The sequence below is a fragment of the Helicoverpa armigera genome, chromosome 2 (assembly GCF_030705265.1).
Source record: "Helicoverpa armigera isolate CAAS_96S chromosome 2, ASM3070526v1, whole genome shotgun sequence".
In the NCBI taxonomy this organism is placed as follows: domain Eukaryota; kingdom Metazoa; phylum Arthropoda; class Insecta; order Lepidoptera; family Noctuidae; genus Helicoverpa; species Helicoverpa armigera.
In genome coordinates, this window is record NC_087121.1 from 3,845,038 (window position 1) to 3,867,947 (window position 22,910).

The 22,910-nt window shown below is 34.2% G+C and overlaps 1 protein-coding gene across 1 annotated transcript in view; it reads right to left on the reverse strand.

Moving 5' to 3' along the window:
• LOC110377735 (uncharacterized) overlaps window positions 1-19,670 on the reverse strand; it is an 87,397-nt gene extending 67,727 nt beyond the window's left edge. Inside the window, exon 1 of the mRNA XM_021336733.3 lies at window positions 19,485-19,670. The gene's annotated coding sequence lies outside the window, so the exon portion shown is untranslated. The remainder of the gene's footprint in view (window positions 1-19,484) is intronic.
• Between the last annotated feature and the right edge of the window lie 3,240 nt (window positions 19,671-22,910).

Here is a 22,910-nt window from a genome sequence, read left to right on the forward strand (position 1 = left end):
TTCGAATTAAGTGTATAGCAAACACTTACCATTTTGTTTGCATGTGTACAAACAATTAGAAGTACGAAAATAAAACATGAAGGACCACTTGGACGGTAAATTGTTTTTAAAGAGACTCTTAAAAACTCAAATAAGCTTCACCGTTGTGTCTTGCAAAAAACTGTAATCGGAATATTAAAAATGTCTCAAGATGTCCACGTAAATTCGCTTATGTTAATACTTAATTTTATTGAGCCATATTCGTCATTATTATCCTTTCAGTAGGACATCCATTCTCCATAAAAGATCCAGCCATATTCATAAAAAAAATAACGTAAACGCATTTATATCTTTACATATAATTATGTACAGCTCTTAATTATATTATATACTGTATTACTTGAAGATATAAATAAATAATGGAATTGTCCATCTAAGTTCCACATTGAACAACAAATGCAAGTTTTGCAACTCTGTACATGTTCTCTAACACTTCCTACACAGCTTGTCTTAAAAGACCATAAACGCTTCATGTAATTTGTAACTGAAAACTGGAAAGTATGAATATAGCAACACTAAGGCGATAAGGTATTTAATTTTATGATAATCGTGACTTTAACGTGATTTTGATGACGAGATAAGAATACTATCACTTGGTTCTCGGTGGTAAATAACTAGTTTTCGCTTTAATTGCTGAGGATCATATTACGTCTATCCATTTGATTCACAACTGGAAAATGAGCACCGTTATCAGTGAATAAAAACAAATCATTGTCAGAAACGATTACTAGTCGTGCGGAAAGTAAAAAATTGCGGACTTATTTACTACCTTTATTTATTTAAAACAATGATAAATAAATAAGAATAAACAGTTCAATATATTCTCGACACTAAAGACAAAAATGCCTTCATTTTATAAACACACCAACTGAAAAACTAAATCAAATACCAAGACGTGTAAACCGCCAATGTTGCCAGATCACACGGAATAATATAACATGCAAAACTGCGCTAACTACCTATAATTATATGCATCCAGATCAAAGATTTGCACTCCCGCCTTCAAAGCTTACGTGCAAATCTTGACAATGAAAGAATTTGCATGGACTGAGAATTGGAAATTCTGACGAGTAGTTTAATGTGATCAAGTAGACTTTTTACTGGCTTATATGCAAAGTAGGCGCCTCACTTGCACGATAGATTACGGGTCTGCTTATGTATTGATGGCATATAATTAAACAGTAAAAAACTGTTGTGTGCTGAATTAAGTACGGAGTGTTTGTGTTCCTGTATTTTTGTCACATTTTGTGCGAAGCGTTAGTACATTATGTGTGGGTGATATTTTTTACTTACAACGAACATGACTAATTGCTTTTCAGCGTAAATTAGCTACAGTGTCCTGGTTGGAAAATGTTTCTATATTTATTTGATGCTGGTTACAAGTATTGCTCTCTAACACAGACAAATACTATCCCAACATACTTGTACTAAGATAAATTCAAATAATTCATTACAGTACAGTATCGTACTTAAGAATACCGTTTCTGCAGGACGCATTGAGGCTATTGAATTCAAAATCATTTGAGAGCTTACCTCCTTCGAGAAACGGGAACGATTAAGCTAACAAGTGAAGGTAGGCTAAACAAAACTCTAAATTGACGTTAATAGACGTCCAACATCTTAGTTTAACCCGCGATATTATTCCAGTCGCGATCAACAACTCTGAAAGGACTGAGCGAAAATAGAATTGTCTAGAAAATTGTATCTTGACTTTCTTGTCAATTACAATTTCCATTTATTAGGTTTGTTTTTCAAATAGCCTAATTTACAGGCCAGAAAAAAAAATGCGTTTTCTAAACATGAATATAAAATGTGAGGTGACTACGTAAAATATTAGTAGTCCTGTTGTGGAATTCCAATAAAGTTAACACAAGCTTTGCCGCTGGCTACCTTCCAGTTCCACATTCATTCATAAACTGCACATTGCATCCGCACAATATATTACCTCGTCTTTTTACTAACCATACATAATAATATAGTGTACTAACATATACTAAAAGTGTCAAACGTTTAGCGTAACAGAAAACATATGGTATTAACACGTGTTAATACAGGGCGAGATAATGACGCACCCTGTAGGTTATTCCTTGTTTCCGCCCTATTATAAAAAGGTGTGTATTAATACCATATATTGTGGGTTGTAACACTACATCAGTAATTGTAAGTAAGAAAACTGTGGTTAGATCTCTATGAAAAACGCCGAACAAGCCAACATTTGACAAGTATTAGATGATATAGGTAAGTAGCCCTAAGGTTTCGAAACCTGTCTTTTAACTAAGTATAGTTTTTAAAATGTTAGATATTGAGCGTTCAGTATTTGTAACTATCTGTAAACTTATTAGCTATGTTATTTTTTTGTAAATAAATGCTAGCAGAAAATTGCTAAGTGCTAATGTGTCTGATGTGTAATAGGACGGTTGTTTCAGTAGTTAAGCAAATAACAGTCACGGTGTATTGCAGGTTTTATTCCTATAAAAAAGAAGAACGAGTATCCTATTGGGATATTATAAATTGCATATCAAATAAATAATCGCCTATCAATAAATACTCATCATTTATATTCTTTTTTACATCAAATAACTTACTTCACTACAAATAAACTAAATGTTTAACAAAACTCAAACTGCAAATAATTCGAAATTATACATCAATATGACATTGCTTTTTTTATTATAATGCAATACAGTTAAATTTATTCTTGTACAAAAATACTACATACATAGCATTAATACTGACTGCACAGCAAATTTTCCATTTTTCATAGTAAAATAACTATCCCAGTCGCATATTAACCAGTAAGTATAACAAAACCTGTTCATCATATTTATCTTAATTTTCAAGAAGCCATGCTCGGCAAGTTTAATGATTATTATAACAAAAAAATTCTGTCACATTGCATTATTTCTAAAAACAGAACAAATTAACTGAAAAAGGTTCGCGGTTTCGCGCGCTTTTTCGTCACTGGAGTGTAGAGTGGCGCGAGCGAGTAAGATAGAGTTCAATTAAAAAACATTGTATTAAAAATTGAAGCTAGTAACGAAAACGAATCGCTGCAAAACCGACTCCACGTAGTCTTGTTTGCCTAGAGTGCAATTTAAAACCCGGCCGGAGGCGAGCCTGCGAGCTGAGGAGCTAAGCTCGCGACCGCGGAGCCACGGCGCCGGAGCCGTGACAGAAGCCATGCTTGCTGCATGTTGCATGCTTACTTCCATGTTGCATGCCTGCTTACATGCTGCATGCCTGCTTGCATGCTTCAGGCTTGTTTGCATGCTTCTTACAGGGAAATAAAAATTCCAAAACTACTTTTGCCAAAAGATGATTCTGACTATAAACATTCTGAAATATGATATTATAATAGTAGCCTTTTAATGACTACTTATATGAAATGTATGCCAAAAGGAAATACTGACAATGACTGAAAATGCACCTGCCCCACTTTTTAAAGAACTATATGTATGTGCAAGCAAGCATATCATCGGACTTGCGATCCGACTCAAGTACGTGGTGCCCCCTGCAGAAGCTAAAAATGTGCCTATTGGGCAAAAAAGGAAATGTGGACGCTTATTAATAATTCAATAAATTAAAATTTTGTATTTAATTTTATATTTTTTTGCTGATCTCATTATGTGGTAATTAATAAATAATAAGATGACTGTGACTAATAAAATGCTGTTTTATTCAGAAAAACTGCTGTAAATAATATAAAAATAGAAGCTATATTTAAAAGAAAAAGAGTTAACATGTATAATGTGCATTAAGATTGTTAGCTGTGCATTTATGAAAAAGCGTTTGCTTTAGGAAAAATCGCTGTACGCTGGGAAAATAAATTGTAGTGTGTTTAGTGATATTTTGAGTTGAATATTTTGCTGTGCAATCAGTAATTTTGATGGGAATTCGGAATCTTATTGCATAGAAAAAGGATATTTTTTGATATGCGTTTAAATACTACCCTATACTATTGGTCGTTAGTATATATACCAATATAATATGTTCTATTGTCAACTTACAGCTCAAATTCTAGTTCAACTTTCCCATTCTGAAAGTCAATTTCCTATAAAGAGACAGCCACAAATCCATAAAATTATGGAACTAAAACACTTATAAATCACTTATAAAATTATGGGACACTTAGATATTGAATTAAATACTGTTAATTGCTATTAACGAGCAGACAGCTCATTAAGTTTCTCTCCACCTAAGGCACCGAACATATAAACAAACATTTATATATGAACAATATTTCTTAACTAGTGCACCGAGTGATCTAAAGCTGGGTACTCACTTAGCAGTGTAGCACGTAACGTATCAGATACGGTATCAAGCGAGTGCGTAGGCACGAGCCCGCTGCGAGCCGCTCGCACGTGGAGCGCTGTAAGCTCGCAGTGACCCGCCGAGTGGCGGTTTCACTGCGAACACAAAGGCGGCTCGCAGTGTGCTCGTGAGGACCGTGGACGAGCCGAACCCACTTGCAGGTTAATACCGTATCTGATACGTTACGTGCTACACTTCTAAGTGAGTACCCAGCTTATCGTGTACTGAGATAAATGACACTTGAGGCTGCGCGCGCGCAATGAACACCGTTTAATTGTTATTGGATTCTGCTTCCTTATCGAGAGCTTTCGTTACACTTGCTCTGTCTGAGGTCTCCGTCCAGTGGAGGCGTTGCTACTAAATATATTATAGTCATAAATGTTGGGAGCATCGGATTTATTTATATAGTGGTGCTTCCTTATAAAGTATTCGAAACACATAGTGATGGTAAGGCATTTTCTTGATCTTGGATAAGTGGAGCTTGTGATAAGTATAAATTCTGAAATTAATTTTGTTTTCTTTAAGTCTTTCTTATTTTGTATTTGATGTATTTTTGATTTATGATGTATTTTTACCCGACTGCCAAAGAAGGAGGGTAATTTACAGATTAATCATGTTTTTTTTAAGAAACAAATAAACTAAGTCCTCTTCTTACTTCATTTTGTTTCTTTATTAAAATACGTTAAGTAACTTATACACTGTTCAAATAAATTTTCATGAAATAACCTGACGATAACTTTTACTGATTAATTTCATTTATTCCTAAGAAAAAAATTGTACGTCCACGTAACTACAAACAAGAAAAACTGTAAATCGTCTTTCTTTATATTTATAGCCTTTATATCTTACCAAGCAAATCAACCCTTGGGAATAGATTAAGGCTAAAGTCTGGAAAGTTCACGCACATCACACAGATAGCAAAGCCAATAATATCTGTTAACTTGAACTTACTGATAATGTACTGCAATAACTTGTCTAGCAAGTTAGTTTAATCAGTACTGATTCGTGAACACACGTGATAAGAAGATAAAATAAGGTAAGTATTGGTATTTCGATATGTGAAAACTTTAATTTTGTTAACCTTTGTTTCTTTAGATTGATTTAGAAACTTTCTTAAAAAATAAATAAAACCTAGACTGGAGAAGAATTTAACGAGTTAACTTTTAAGAATGGAGATTGGATAAAATAGTAAATTGACTTAGTTTCCATTTAATTTTCAATTTAAAACTTGGTCGATAAACAACAGTACATACCACGGTGCAGACTTAAAAGTATGAAAAAAATATTTCGATGCACACTAATAAAGAGGTATAAGCATAAAATTAATATAAGCCGCATAATCTCGCAATATTAAACCTTCTCAAATAGGGTGACCATTCTTCATTATCTGGACCACAAACAGTATTTTAGTCAATGGAAACTTACATTTCTAAAGAACATTTTTCCTTCTGATGAAGTTTCTTAATCACATGAGTAATCACTTGTAAGGAAAAAGTTTGGGTGGTAAAAAAATCAAATGTGTATATCCGATGTAATCCATACGAATGGTCACCGCCACTGCAATATTTCATGATTAAGCATAACCTTGTTTGCACTGGCCGGCAGCCAATTACCCTATTTTTTCGTATTAAGGCGCCACAGAATAAGCGTTTATTTTAATTTTATAGGAATCTACATAAGGTCCATAGTTTAAAATTAATAATATTGATGATACAGGTTTATTGGTATCCAATAAGCCGCTGCGAAATATTATTGCATCCAGAATGTATAGACTACGTAATAATAGGTTCTTGGAATTTGCAAAACATTTTTAAATTTTTCGTTAACATTGATTCAATTTGATTAATAAAAAAGTATGAAGGGTATGTTTATGGCTCCTAAGGAAAGATTCATATCTGACGGAACATGCGTCGCGTAATGCCAGTTCAGTCAAAATTAAATATTGATAAAACATTCAATCGTTCACACGTCGGCGTCGCGTCGTCGCTATGTCGATCATACATTTAGGAACGATACGCTCGACACATTTTCCGTCATATACGAACCGACCCTAAAACTGAATAAGTCGTCCTAAAAACTAATTAAATACAATAATTTCTAACTAAAATCAATACTCAAAATAAATCAAACAAAACGTTTGCACCACCACAAACTGATTGTAGATAATGACAGCAATCAATGAAACAATTTGCTGTTTTTCCCAAGTATTAAATATGCCGCTTATGGCTTTTATGGTTGCAAATGTGCCTTCTAATTAGACAATCATAATCACAACTGTTTTTTTATTAGTCATTTGAGTAAATAACTAAATGCGGACTAATCAAAATGACGTGAAGACATATTGTCTTCAATCTTTATTTTTTGCAATAATAGGTCGTTATTGATGCTTTCTTAGTTTCTTTTTTACTTAAAAAGAATAAAAGACAAGAAAGAAGAAATAGTTTTAAATAATTTTACTTTTAACTTTTACAATTGAAAAAAAAAACTATTTTTATTTATTTCAATAAAAAAATTGTAAAAAAAACTTCCTATGAATAAAATTATTATCCAACAAGAGAAAAAATATTATGAAGTTTTTTTATAACGCTAAAGGGTAAAAGGGTGGTCACGAGATATATTACGGCTTTAAACAGGATAAGAGAATGGTGTTTAAAGACTTAGAATCTCTTTTTTCCAATGAATTATTAGCGAACTCTTATCGGTAGGTACCTTATATAGGGAGAGCGAGAGTGCACAAAAACATTTATTTTATTTCAATTATAAAATACTTTATCAAGATTGCTTTTTAAATATAAACGTGTAGTCAAGCTGGTAAAATGCGGACTTGACATTTAAGTTGGGGACTCGTAGGATTGTAGAACAATTAATTTAAAATTGCAAATGTAATTACTCAGCCTTAATAGGGCCGCAATAAAATATTTTATTTAAAAAAAGTAGATTACTTTTTGTATATCAAAATGAAATTGTAAAAGGTTATAAAGCGTGTTAACATAAAACAAGAATCCTTGATTAAAAGTAAAAATAAGACTAAAAAAAAAACATTTACATGCATATGCAATACAATTGTTGGCTGTTTTATTTACCTTCCTTATCTGTGTAAAACATGGTATGGGAACTCAGTAAGAAACCGGCACACGTACTGAATTAAATAAAAATATCGGTTAAGAGGTGTCCTAAATGATGGAAGGTGAACTCGGCGAAAAACCTTGAAAAGAATGTCGGGCCACGACATTGTCGGCTTCGCACAAATGTACCGACACCATGTAAACTGTCACTTGTTTATTTTTGCAATACCACCACGCACTTAATAAAATAGTCCTGCATTATAGATTTTATTAACATTCTGCCGCCTAGACCTCATTATGTTAATTTTATAGCGAAATTTAGGTAGTACTGGGACGTAAAAACAGTTAAAGATAAAAATATTCATTTAATTCAGTCGTGCAGTATTTTTATTCAGCGTGCACTTAAAGCTGTTTTTTTACGATCTAGACTGTCCCAGATCTCATTGGCTATGCACTGATCTGCATTGCTTGTAATGTTTCGCTTACTCCATTGCCTCTAGTTCGGCGGCAACAGTTAGGTTCTTAAAACCCAGGTCACGTGCTCTCACAGATGTTTTAATTTTCAGTTCACACGCCAACTATGGTCTTTCAGACGGTACATTAATATTAATACCGTGGTGTTGTGTATATTGCTGGTATGGGCGTAACAGTATCATGGTTCCTATATGCCAGCGTCATTGCTTCCTCGCACCCATAACGAGATGGTGCCCATGAATTCTAAGTACGTTGGACGTAGGGACGCATCAAGATAATCTGGATACATACATTTTGATGTCTACTTTGATCGTCTTGTTGAATTGCAAGCAGCTTTCTGAGTTATGCTGTTTTGTTAAGCGTATGACGTAAGTTTTGCGTGATCTGTTTTGATATGCCTTTTACATAATATTGTTGGTAAGTGATATTTAAGTTTTAAACTATAGAAAACTATTTGGACGTATCAAGCAGTAATCCTGTAAATTCTTTTCACCTTTCCATGCAATATAATAGTATGAAAGACATTACATGCAAAATCTAGAGACAGACTTGAATCACCAAACATATTGGACCTACCGAAAATAGCAGAACAAAAAAATATGAAGAATTTTGTAAAAGCTTGACCCGAAGCATTCTCGGATACGAAATAATTGAACTACTACATAAAAATACATAACTATAATAATGATTTGTCAACACCCACTTTACTCACACTAATTAAACAAAAGAACTTCCAGTATGCACACGCCGTAAGCATAATAAAATAAGCAGAAATACATACATGAAAACATTATTAGATTGTTTATCATGTAATTAATTTTAATTCCTTACAAACAAACAGCATCCGCGTAGTTTTCTATGAAAACTGTACGCATAAGAACACATAAATTGTACTTTCTATAGAACCATGAATATATGCATAAACCATTCAATTATGTTCATTAAAGTCGTATTAAAGGCTAACGTCAATTTTTCTTGGCGCTACTGTCTACTAATGGCGCCACGGCAATGAACGTAAAGGTTGTCAACCAATGCAAGATAAGCGATTTCTTTTTTATCGCGCTTATGGATTTGTGAATAAGCCTTATATACCATTTACTATAAAAGAATTCTTTCGACCAGTTCTCTAAGTAAATTATTCAGTTTTAATCCCCTTATTCTATCCCAATTTTTTACTGTCTGCCGCCATCCCAGAAGCAACATTATTTCTAGCCATGACAACTTTTACACAATACATTATACGTTTTCAATATGTAGCAAAAACGGGTTCATTTCATAAATTCTCAAGTAACCAATCAAAGTTTTTTCGTAGCATAGATTTTTCACTTTTTCCGGTCATGGCGAAAAACACTCTCATTGATCAAACTTCTGCAATCGTCAGTAAAATTATAGCTCCAACTGTACCACAGGGCTTACACCCACAAATGTAATTAAAGACTATTAAAACAGACAGGTCTTAAACATGTAATTATTTACAGCATTTTTAAAACAATTATGCGATACGTTTTGTTAATCTATTTAAATTATCCGTTCACAATTATATGTCTGATGGTTGTAAAAAAAACTTGCGGCTTTAAGCGTGTATTATGTATTCTAATACATTCTATGTGCGGTGCAAGTAATCGGCGTAGACATATTAGATTGTAGGTTAGTAGTAAGACGTTTACACGGCATAAAATCGATAATGAGGGAATCGGGTTTATTTCTCACAGTTGCATTTAAGAATTGCATAGCAACTTGGATTTGTTTGCAAAGGAATAACACAGTTGTTTTGGAATGACTACTGCTTTTATTTTTGAAATTATGGGCATGGGTCTATAATAACATCAAGCAACATGCGGATTTTATAAGATTTTGTGGTTAGTCTTTTTTTTATGTTGAATTTATTAGGTAAACAGGAACTAACATCAATAAAAAATAAACCTTTCTATAACACTCTGTAATGTTAACAATTTCTATACAAATTAAAAACCACTCCCCATAGAGCCTCGCTATACAAAATCAATGATACCACTGACACACAAACGTATGAATATATTTACTCTATGCAAACACAACTGGCTCATAATTATACTTATGTATAGAAGATCACCATGTGCGTAATATTGAACAAATATGAAACGAAGGAGAGAGCCGAAATACTTAGTACTTACTTATTGATTTTTCGCGAATTGAGGAGCCAAACGCATAATTAAGGCATGGTTTCACTGCACAAAAAAAAACATTTTTCGTAGTTTCCACGAATACTTGAAAAACTTATCTCCATTTCATCGAAAGGTTAATATTTATAATAGTAAATCTACAGTAGTTAATTTTGTGCCCAATAAAAATAATCATTCAATCAGATCGAATTATAGGGTACGAATAGAAAAGGAAAGCTATACTTAAGTGCAGTTACGTAATGAGACGACACTGATTTCTGATTAAACCTTCCCTTAATTATTAATTAAACTAGCATTTCCTTATTTAAAAGGATATACAATTTCCATTAAAATAATAGGGACCCTTCAACCACTTATTTATATAACAAGCATCTTATTTTCTCTAAAGAAGTTAGATCATATATAGATAAGTCTACCGATTGATTAAATTGGGATTGGAAAAAAAACATGGTTACACAGTTTCAATATTTGACTTACATTAACATAAAGAGACTTACAGCCGTTCCCAATATCTGTCTGCTGAGTTTCTTACCAGAAATAGAGTTTTGACATTAGCCCCACGCAAGTTAAGCCAAATTCTTATCTGTAGTAAGAAAAAATTCAGATAAACACTATTCGGAATGGTAGTTAATGAATAGTTACCAATTAAAACACGAACATTTTGTCGATAGTTCAGTAAGAGGACTCAAGTCCGATAGTCAATTGTTGCATTGTCTGGTACAGTAAACTGCACATTAGTGGTAACTGTCATACACCTTAACTCAATAGTAATAAGTACGATTTTAATATAAAACTATTACTACTGACCTGCAGTTGACTGTACCAATATGCTATCAACTTTAGGCCGACCTAGAATAATTTAAAGTACCGTATAAGTATTGTCTTTAATCAATTCAAATGAAGAGATTGCGAATCAAAGGTGTTGGTCGTAAGAATGTTAGGTAATAGAGTCCTTATGCATGTATTCTCGTCGTGTAATGAAAACGCACTCTAATGTGATAATTAGACAAAGTGCCGATTCGCAAGGCAAATGATTACTACTTTCACCGGTTCAGCCTTTATTTGCTTTAATATGCAATTGTTAAGTGGTCACAAAGAAACGGGAGATCTGTCTAAAACTTTTGATATTTGCAAAAATCTAATCCGCCAAATTAGAAAAAAAGAGCTATAGTCAAAACAAACCACTTATAGATCTAAATTAATTTACACTTCAGTAAAAATATAGAAAACCTGAAACCAAGATAAGAAAAAGTAAAAAAAATATATAATTCTAAAAAACTATTTAAAAAAAAAATAGCTATTCTCACGTAATATTCAGTCTTCAACTTTCTGTGTTACATATTTAGCGAAATGAAAATAAGGCACACATATAAAATTACACTTTTTGCATAACTTAGTCATTACTGTCACATAAAAAACACAAAATACTATCTGCATTTATTCCACGAGCAGCGAAAGTCAAAATACTCAAAGATCAGTTTCGACATCTCAAATCTTCTGCACACATAATGACTTAATTCCGAACAGAGGTCAACGGTCACAAAACACAAGACAATTTATATACCATTATAGAAACATAAGCATGAAATCCAGCGAAAGTGTAAAGCCCTAAAGTAGCAAACAAAAAAATAATCGACTCTTCTCCATCACAATAGAGGTGAGCATGTACTCGATTCTAATCGAGTACAGTAAAGTTCGCGTGTTCGAATGGTCTCGTAAACCAATTTCGGCAAATCATGATTACGAACGCAGACTGAATATAGACGAACAGTTTTTATCTAACGCACCCACTTTCGTGTGAAGCGTGCGAACTGTATCGCGGTCCTGTCTGTCCAACCAAATGACATAAGTCACTGACCAGCAGACAGCGTCAACGTCAACGTCATTCTAAATTGAAAATACTATTCTAAATTCGACAATCCAATTTGTATCATCCTCACTATAAAGTCGTCCATTTAAATTATTGTGAATCAAATTCGAAAATGACTCACATTAACGTTTCATTTACAATAGCAGTTTCGTGCTTCACTCACAAGTCCGTTTCCGACAAATTAGTATCAATTTACTTTCCATTTTCATTTTGATATGAACGGAAATATTTTTTTAGAATCTAATTGAACGGATACTTTGATTTTACAGTTGAACGAATGAACGAATTAATCCAACTGTTTTCCCACGTCTTGTCAAATTACGGCATATTAATTAAAAACTCTCACTGACAAAACATTCATTATTTCAGTTACGAAACGATTATCGTGTATTGATTTCTTTATACAAAACATTTTAGGATGATAGATGATGTTCCTGTCAAATTGCATCAGTCATGCATTTTTTGCCGCTGCACTTGTATGTTCACGCTTTCTGGTGCAAATCTGTTGACGCCGACAAAGCGGAAGTCACGTCTTCAGCTCGAACAACTTTCACGCCTTGTTTTATTTTTACACAACTCCCTAATTTCATCACGTATAGGAGATAAAGACGAATTTTATTAGCGCTTGAATTTAGAATTAAATTGTCCGAGTCATCGGGGGACTTTTTGTGAACGCCACTTGCAGTTTCGCTTCGACCATAATAATGCAGATAAAAGGCAAAAAACACTGAGTTTGTTGGATCAGTTGCATTTTCGTTCCGCTGCTATAATTTTACAGTAAGGTTCACCGTCTAATAATTTGATTGATTGAAATCAGTTTCACTTGTTTCTTCAAGAGAAACGTCTATATAAAAAATACGTGCAGACAGATAGAGAGAAGAAATTGAATTATCAAGATTGTTATTATTAGAAATGCCGGAATTCGTCAAGCTGCAACGCTCTTAAAAACCGGCGACATTATTATATCCGCACACAAACAGACTGTCTAGTAATTTGAAAAAGAAAATGTAATGATTCGATTTATATTTTATGTGCTTTCTGTATCCGTACACATTTACAGTGTAAGTTTTATTTGAAACTGTTATTGTAAGAAGATATGCAGAAAATATAGGACTTGCGTGTAGTCATTTTGGTCTCTGATTTTATGATTCATAACATAGACTTACATTGTTATTATACCGTATTACATTATCTCGAACTGTCCATAAGAGTAAAAGGAAACGTCATATTTCAGCCCTTTCCAGTAAAAATAACAGCGCACCCAAAGGATACACCACCCAACAACCAACCAGGCACCCAACAACAGCAGGAAAGTGATGACACTCAACGCCTTTTCAGTGAGCTTGTTACTTCAAATTCACTTCATATTAATAATTTGAGTCACAAAAAGATTAAAAAATACATAAGAATAAACAAATTGATACAAAAAATTAAGAAAGTGTGTCATAAACAAAAATCCACACATAAATTACATAATTTACTTAAAACTAAAGTTGACTTAAAAAATCAGTTAAATTTGTGCACTAACCAACTTTTACAAAGTAGGCTAATGTATGACCAAGACACACTAGTTCTGCAACAGGAAATGCTTGAACTGCAACGCGAATTAACAAAAATTACACACAAATATGAGACAGCCCAATATCAAGTAAAGGCACATATTTTGGCTACCGATGAGCTGCTCCAGTTAGGTAGTGAAAATATGGACCGTCTTGATTCTCTTAAAAATAAATATAACAACTGTACTTGTTCACAACCAGCAGTACAAGCTGACCCAGAGTTAACTTCGCCTAGTACTATGCAGTCAGCAGTGAGCAGTGACATAATACCACCTGTTGTCAATGTTCAGTGCAATATTCCACCATCAAGCATTTCATATAATAATAATTCGGAAAATCAAAACAATATATCACAAATATTTTCTGATAGATTTGGTCTTGGTTTTGGTAAATTAATCTCTCAATATTGTAAAAGTAAAATAATAAACAATTGTTCACCCGGTGCCAGCTACAATGAGATAATAGAAAAAATTAAATTGACAAACCTTAATACCACTTCAACTGCCATTATGCTATTTGGAGATAGTCTAGCAGTCAAAAAACAAAATATAATAGAAAGTGTTGAGTCAATGATAAACTTAAATAATACAACAAATTGCAAGTTTATAATCTGTGCCTTACCATATTCTAAAAATTTTACCATAGAACAAAATCAGTACATATTTAATTTAAACCTATTAATGTACAATATAACTAGGCATTACAATAATAGAATAATGTACTTTGATACAAACAAATTTATAAATAATTTTGTAGTGACAAATGATACAATGTATCTAAGTTTTTATTATAAACGACAAATTGCTATATTGATAGCAAATAATATACAAATTGACCCGGGTTCTACTACGGTAACCTCTTCTTTTAATAATATTAGTAGTTCTACTAATACAACTATTGATACACCTGATAGTTTAAACTACATGGTGCGACAAAGGGTGGGCCACATCAACTGAATGTTGTACATCAAAACATTCAGGGCCTCTCCGGCAAGGATTTAGAATTAAGTTTATTCATTGAACATTATATGGTACAAGTAATGTGCATAACTGAGCACTGGCACAGAAATAGTGAAATAATATTCCTTAATAACAGTAATTATACAGTACAAAGTTCATTTGTTAGAAAGGAAGCCATCCACGGTGGCTCTCTTATAATTGTATCTAATAATTTAAAGTGTAAGGAACGTTCAGATATAGTAAAATTATCAGTCGAGCGCAATGTAGAATTATCATGTGTTGAACTGGAGCAGTTTGTTATAATTTGTGTATACAGGCCTCCTTCAGGTGATTTTAACACTTTTGAATCAGTAATGGAAAATTCTCTTTCTAAACTTAATTCCACTAGTAAATCACTTTTAGTTTGCGGTGACTTCAATGTTAATATTTTAGAATCATCTTCTTTAACTACAAGGTTGCTAAACTTATTTAAATCATTTAACTTAGTAAATTTATTTCTAGAACCAACACGAATTACGGCAACCTCGTCAACCTGTTTAGATAATATATTTACTAATTGTAGCGCCACAGAGACTCTGATTACCAATGGCCTTCCTTCCGATCACCGTGGTCAACTGGCACGGTTTCCTGATAAAAAGAATAAAATCAAGCGGGAAATAACATGTCGGCCCTTAACAACCAGTCGTTTTAATAGTTTTAAAAATAATATTAACGCGAAACTAGACAATGAAATATTAAATAAAACAATCCCCATTTAATGTACGGAGCACTATTTGATATAATAAAATACGAATTTAATTCTAGTTTTAAAACCAAAACGCTCGTACTAAAAGAAACGGCTAACTTCAATGAGTGGGCTACCCCCGGCATTTACAAGAGTAGAGCTAAGCTGTATGAGTTGTATGAAATGAAAAATTATAATTTTGATGAAAATTTTATTAGATATGTTAGGAATTATTCTAAATTGTTTAAAAAAGTTTGTCATGCGGCAAAATCAATGTATTTCAGTAATAAAATTAAGAATAGTAAGAGTATAATAAAAGCGACGTGGAATATTATAAATAGCGAGACCGGGAAAATCAAACAGCGTGATAATCAGTATAAAATCATTAATGAGAATCAAGTTTATGAGAAAGATTCTGATGTAGCTCGCGAATTTAACACATTCTTCTCTAATATTCCAATCAAGACCACTAGCGGCTTAGACTCCTCTGCCACCAACGCCGAAAAACTTTTACGTAGTAGTGTTAGTCAATGTGAAGCCACATTTACCTTTAGTTATATTTCACCTTATGACATAGTAAGAACCTTCAAGTCATTAAATTCAAAAAAGACAGGTGATTTATGGGGTATCTCTGTTAAAGTCTTAAACTGTATTATTGACGATATTGCGCCCTATTTAGCTCGTATATTTAATGAGTGCATTGACTCAGGTACCTTTCCTGAACTTATGAAATACAGTAAAGTTATTCCTCTCTTTAAATCCGGGAGCAAGAACGATCTAGGTAACTTTAGACCCATCTCAATTCTACCCGCGTTGAGCAAAATTTTGAAAAGCTAATTTTAAATCAACTCCTCCGGCATTTTAATTCATACAATATTTTACATGCGGAACAATACGGTTTTACAAAGGGTCGCTCCACAACGGATGCCGGAGTTGCTCTACTGAAACATATATTCAGTGCGTGGGAGAAGTCACAGAATGCTATCGGGGTGTTCTGTGATCTTTCCAAGGCGTTCGACTGCGTCCAACATGAAACGCTTACCCAGAAGCTAAAGTACTATGGTATTAGAGACAGCGCACTTAGTGTTATTAGCTCATATTTAAGCGGTAGAATGCAATGTGTTGACGTTAACGGTGTCAAATCTTCCAATCTACCCGTTCGTTTGGGCGTACCGCAAGGGTCGATTTTAGGTCCATTTTTGTTTCTTGTATATATTAATGACTTGCCATATTATTTAAAATCATTGTGTGATGTGGTATTGTTTGCTGATGACACGTCTCTAATTTTTAAAGTTGATAGGAATAGAGTAGATTTTGATGACGTGAATTCTTGTCTTTCACTAGTAACGCAATGGTTTACAGCCAATAATTTAGTTTTGAATACGAAGAAAACAAAATGTATTAAATTTGCTTTGCCCAATGTAAAAAATCTCGGTCCCGGTGTAATTTTGAACAATGAGGAACTTGAAACGGTACATGCTACGACTTTTCTAGGGATAACAGTAGACTCCAAAATTCAATGGGGTGAGCATATAACTGGCATCACGGGTAAATTAAGCTCTGCTGCGTACGCTGTCAGGAAAGTAAGAGCTCTCACCGATGTAGCCACGGCGCGTTTAGTGTACTTTAGCTATTTTCACTGCATCATGTCCTACGGAATTCTTATGTGGGGCAATGCTGCCGATATCGAGAATGTTTTCGTACTACAGAAGCGCGCTGTCCGTGCTATATACAAACTTGGTGCTAGAGTCTCCCTTAGGGAAAGGTTTAAGGATATTGGTATTCTGACTGTGGCGTCTCAATACATTTATGCCAATATAATATACGTAAGGCAAAACCTAGATTCATATAGTAAAAACAGTGACGTACATCATTTTAATACTAGAAATAAACATAAGTTGACCGCACCTAATTATCGTCTACATAAGGTGCACGGTTCATTTGTGGGGCTTTGTGTACGCATTTATAACAGAATTCCGGTTCATCTGTTGGAATTAACGGACAGTTCTTTTAAAAACAAAATCAAAGAAATTCTTGTTAAAAAGGCATATTATAATGTTAATGATTATTTCACAGATAAACGCAGATGGCAGCTCTGAAGTGGAATAAAAGTGCTTTATTTTATTTTGTAGTTTTCGGTGTTTTAAATTAATAATTGATGAAATTGAAATTTAATTGTATTATTGTAAAATAAATTAATAATAATTAAATTGTAATAGACAGCTGTGTTGCTGGGAAGTTTGTTCTTCACCGCTTCTTCTTTCCAGCCATAACACTAGGAAGTGGTGAAAGGGGGGCGTTTTGGGGGTGCTGTCATTCATGTAAAATTTTGACGTTAAAAAGTGCTAATCGTATTAGCCTATTTTAATAAATGATTTTGACTTTGACTTTGACTTTGACTTTGACTTTGACTTTGACTTTGATAATCGTAAAGCAATAATTTGCCATCCAGCATTCATACACATGTTCAGAATAATTTGCGCGTTTAAATTCCCGAGCTATGCGAGTGGGACTAAATTTAATAGCAGCTGTTTAAGGCCACTCAGCATCCATTAGGTGGGTTCGTGACGCCGGTGTCCCGGAGTCTCAGGCCTTATTTGTACTCGCCGATATTAGTACCGTTGCGTGTCCAAATGGTGCAGAACAAGACATCGCTACTGCTGGTAATTAAACCAGCGAAGGAAACACCGATAAAAATGTACATATAGTTGACAATATTTTTTCTAAGTGCATAATTTTCTTAGTAATTGTGTCACATCTAGTTTCTAGCAACATACTCGTTGTCGTGTGAACAAGTATATGTTTGCGCGCCGATGTTTCGTCTCGGCGAAGAAAAATAGACGTTATTTAAATGAGTAGATAATGAAGTTACACGACAGGATGTGGGGCGATTTTTTAAACGTTATGCTTAGGGATTTAATGCAAGGTGTAGTGTTTTAATGTAATATCGAGAAAACCTTTAATTTTATATCTAAAAGGAAATCAATATTCACACCTTAGGGCTACTTGTATTGTACAAAAAATAGTGAATATGTCAAGCCAATCACATTAGCTAAAGAAAATATCTATTCCACATACCCACGCATACGACTGTGTGGTGGTTAGTTGCTAATTCTGTCCTGACAGTATCGATTTTCCAGCTTTGGCTTGTCTATTTTTATGATACTTTACTCGCTTCGACTGTAAGTGCACTATAAAAACGCCGCAGGATTCCTCTATTCTTGTCAAACAAGTCGCAAAGACATCATGTGTGAAGCGTAATTATACTATGAAGTTTCAATATCCTTACCAACCAATTCATTATACGGTTGTTATACAAACTTTAATATAAACGTCTTATTGATTAATTGTACAACATTATCGGCGCCGACCGCTCGCTCACAACATACAACCAACCAATTTATCTCCTCAGCTACTCACATTAATTGCATATCAGTCTATTCGACTCGATTAACGTCAGCGTGTGAAGCTCTCGATTAATTTACGATTGATCAATCGAATTACGTTCGCGTGATAAGGCAAATAATCAGTACAATATAGTTCACGAAATCATCACTTTCTACGTTAGCACCCACAAACGGCGGACACTTTCACGGAAACGCGCGTAAAACGATTTCTTAATCGGTTATCGTCAAAACGGTAACGTCTGTGAATGTAGAATAATTGATTCGATTTTATTATTTGTTGCTTAGCAAAAAGTCGCTGTAATTGGGTCGGATTTTTGCAATATATTGTTCTGAATTTACGATATAATATATTAATGTACATTTTGTGCTTAATTAATTATGTTTAAGAATTTTGCTATAATTTCCAGACTATAATTTTTTTTATTTATAAATTGGTGCAGCTGAAATGAGATAGTAAAGTCGTAATATGCTTATTTTAATTTAACGACATTCCAAGTTTTCTGGTTTCTTGTTTCAAAGTTATGTCATTAAAATTGCACTGCGCGGAATTCGGATCCATTTAAGTAAGATAGAAATGGTTTTTAGCAGTAAGTGACAATTAGATGAAATATTACTAATTTAGTGTGAGAAAAGTTATGGGTAGATTTAACATTTTTTTTATAAATTCTTGAAAAAGCCTTTTTTCATGATCGGTTTCTAATTTTGTTGACTGTTTAACAAATATTCAATTAAGTACAGTTGTCATTTTCTTCTGGGAAAAATTAAAATATTTTTTAGTCCAAATTATTTTCGTAGCATGACTTAAGAATTTTACTATTGTAAAATTATAAATCCTATTGTATACATAAATTAAAAATATATAGCCTGGTATTTTTTTTTTCCTAAATTAAACCAAAAAAAAAATAAAAACTCACCAAAAATATAGTAACAGCGTTATCACACGTAGAGAGCAATCGGATCTATCACAAACGTTAAGAATCACTGCATGACACTTGTCGCGTGCGTGCGAGCATGCGTGCGGGCGCGTGCGGGTGTGTGCGTGCGGCGCGCGCGCAGCTACGGGCTCGGTACTCGAGTGGCGCGCGGCGACCACTGCTGCCGTTTATACGCGCGACGCCCGGCTGTTGCACTTTCGCCGTCCGACGTCTAGGAAACATCCCAGAGGCTGTAAGGGTGCGTCCGATCCACCAATGAGGTTTATGCCTTTATTGATTTAGCGTTGATTGATAGATTTACAATATGTTATACCCGCTGGGTAAAGCTTCACTTTCTTGTTCACCTCTAATTGCTTCCGACTCTCTGAGTTATGGCTGAAAGTTGGAGAATTCTGTTAATTGACAGACTATGGCGTCGTTGCTGAATGTTGTAAATAAGTTAATCAATTGTTTCACTTCCGCGGTTCGAATCCTCGGTAGAGCCTGTTTAAACTTTAGAGCATGCATAAAACTTTCAGTAGCGCTTGAATCTCTCAGCTTCCAATACGGAGCATAAAACGAAGATTCTACTTACTCTCAAATGGAAATATACGCTAAAACAAACGCAAATAAGAATTCGAAAATTGTTTCTCGCAATGTAGAATTTTAATCGTTTCACACTTTAGTACAGCCTTTTGTACTCGATCGCAATAAAATAAGTAGAAGTCGCACACTTTGTTCGATTTAAAATCGCCTTAGAAAATAGCTGAACATATTCACAGTCACTTACGACTAAACGATTGGTCGATAAAAATCGCAAAGTGAATAAGAATGTGTCAGAAAGGTAAAAAGACAAACTTTGTGATTGTTCGTTAATGTATATTCGGATACTTGATACGGCCCGCGGCTTCACCTGTGCGTCCCGGCCTAATACAATCTCCCGATTAACAAGTATCCATGTCTAAGGTCCTCTCTGTCCTCCGGTCGTTTTAGCGATATTACGGAACACACAGACAGATATTTCATATTTAATATTATCCTTCAAAGCTTTTTTTTTTCAGAACACATTGGAAAGAAACATAAATAGAGACTGAAACAGCGTGAGATGGTTTATGAAAATTAGAGAAGTGTTTCGCGATTCATCGTTTGTTTTGCAATTATTTAAATCATTTAGTTTACATTTTGTGTCTTGAATGCCTCCTCTAGTATTTTATTATGCACTGAATGTATTTTAGAACCGAAAGAACCCAAGAAAATATGTATTAGCTGCGCAAAAAGGAAATGGCGGTATCCTGCAACTCGTTGTCACATCATATGAGTCAATCTTACCTCTAAAGCACCAGTAAATATTCCCATCAAAAATTATGCCGTGTTTATGAACACAGGAATAAATCATCAATCATAATATTATCATTAATATCCTATAAAAAATATCGATCTCTCATAAACAAGTTTTTAAAGTCAATGTTTAACAGAAAATGGACGGTTATCTCGGTGTCTTTGGAGCTGAATGCAATGTGCGCTTAGAGTATTCAGCCTACCGGAGTCGCCATAAGCACAAATCTCTATGCGAAAGAGTCTGCTAATTTAGACGCGGGAAGCGGGGCAAAGCACCGAATAATGATAGCCTAAAAACACTCGTGCAGTTTCGTTCACACAGACGACCATTTACACACACAACCTTGACGCAGTGGATGCTACTGTTCAGCGACACTCTCTTACCATTAGCAGAGGGTACAGCAATGGCGTCTCCAATTTATTAAACTATCTAAGACTCTGCATGTAGTTTCCCAAGGAAGCCGGGTATTAATTTTATGAGCGTCTAGAGGCACGTCTAATCGTTATATGACGCAGCCAGTCCTGTGAGACTTCCTTTTATCTTTGTAAATCGACCAGTTTTTAATCATTTTCCCATGAAGACGCACGTTGTCTCGCATTATTTAGCATTATAAAAATATACCTCCGATAAATGAGGGGTATTGTTGACTTAGCATGGTATTTACTTGGCCACTTGAAGGCAGTAAGAAAGAATAAAGATTTAATAAGGTTTACATCCTTCTATGTATGAGAAGAAGCCGCAACCCAGGCAAGTAAAACAAACCTAATAATGAATGTTCTGTCCGTTATACAACCTGTGAAGCTAATAGAAATAATATGTTAAAATATACTACACAAAGAAAAATGGATAGCGCAGCCACAACAAGTGCACAGAGATTTTACTATATTTAAGGTTTTGGATTAGGTAATGCTCAAATCTTCTCCGTATGAGAGGAGGCCTGTGCCTAGCAGTGGGATGACAAAAAGGCTGTAACGACGGAGGTTTGGTCAAATATGACAAAAATATTGAATAAAAGCCACTGAGCTATGGCAAAGATTATATTATTATTATTTTTTTCAATTTTTCGTTCCTTTTAAAGTAGCCAAAATATCAAAACTAACAATACAAGAGAGTAGGTACCACCCTATCTACGCATGACTTCTAAATACGCAATTACATGTCTATAAATATATAATAAAGTGATTGCGCAGGAGTCGCCATAACTCGTTCGTTTTACATGCACCGGCTGGTATAACGACCCGATATATACGACCTTACGGATTAAAACTTAAACTATATTGCTCAATTATCATGTGTTAACACCAACTTTGAAGGATGTGAGAAGAAGAGGGTTTATGTGAGCTCGACTAAGCTATGAACATAAAAGTATATTAGCCTGTTTATTTGCACCCATTTCATATTTTATTAAAAATCTATCAAATTCTTTGAAAAAGTTCTAATGCATAAAAGGCTACCAAAAGCTTACCTACATGCCCAACTCACAAATGTCAATACTCGTCCATTATCATCATTCTAAGTTGCTATGAAGTGCTAATGAAGTGTTAATAATAAAATAATGAAGTGTTAGAGAAAGGTCAGTTATTATTTCAATCTTTCTACCTCTAAATATTGAACTAAAATCACTGAATGATAACTGAACCTCACACCTCTATCCTTACCATTCCATAGATGGCACTAATACCCACCACAAATATACCGTACAAATCAATATAGATATTCCCCTGACTGACCTTCAGTAAAACTTGACACCAAACTGCCACCGTGCTGACGATGTCATAAATTGTCAGCATTGACGGCAAAGCCCAACGAAACGACACTGATAGTTAAACATACCCTCAGAAGGTATTACCTTGGCTCCAGATAATGATATCATGTTGTCACTCAGAACATAATTGATAGCGCAGACATTGGATCATTCAGAAGATGGATGGATGAGCTCGGCAGCCAATTAGCCATTTAGATACAGATGTTATAGTTTATGGTCTTCTAGGTCGAGTGGTTAGAAGTTAAGGGTCTTCATTAGGTTCGAATGTGGATATGAGAGTAGGTGTATGGTATTTTAGGTTTTTGTCTATCAATAGAGATAA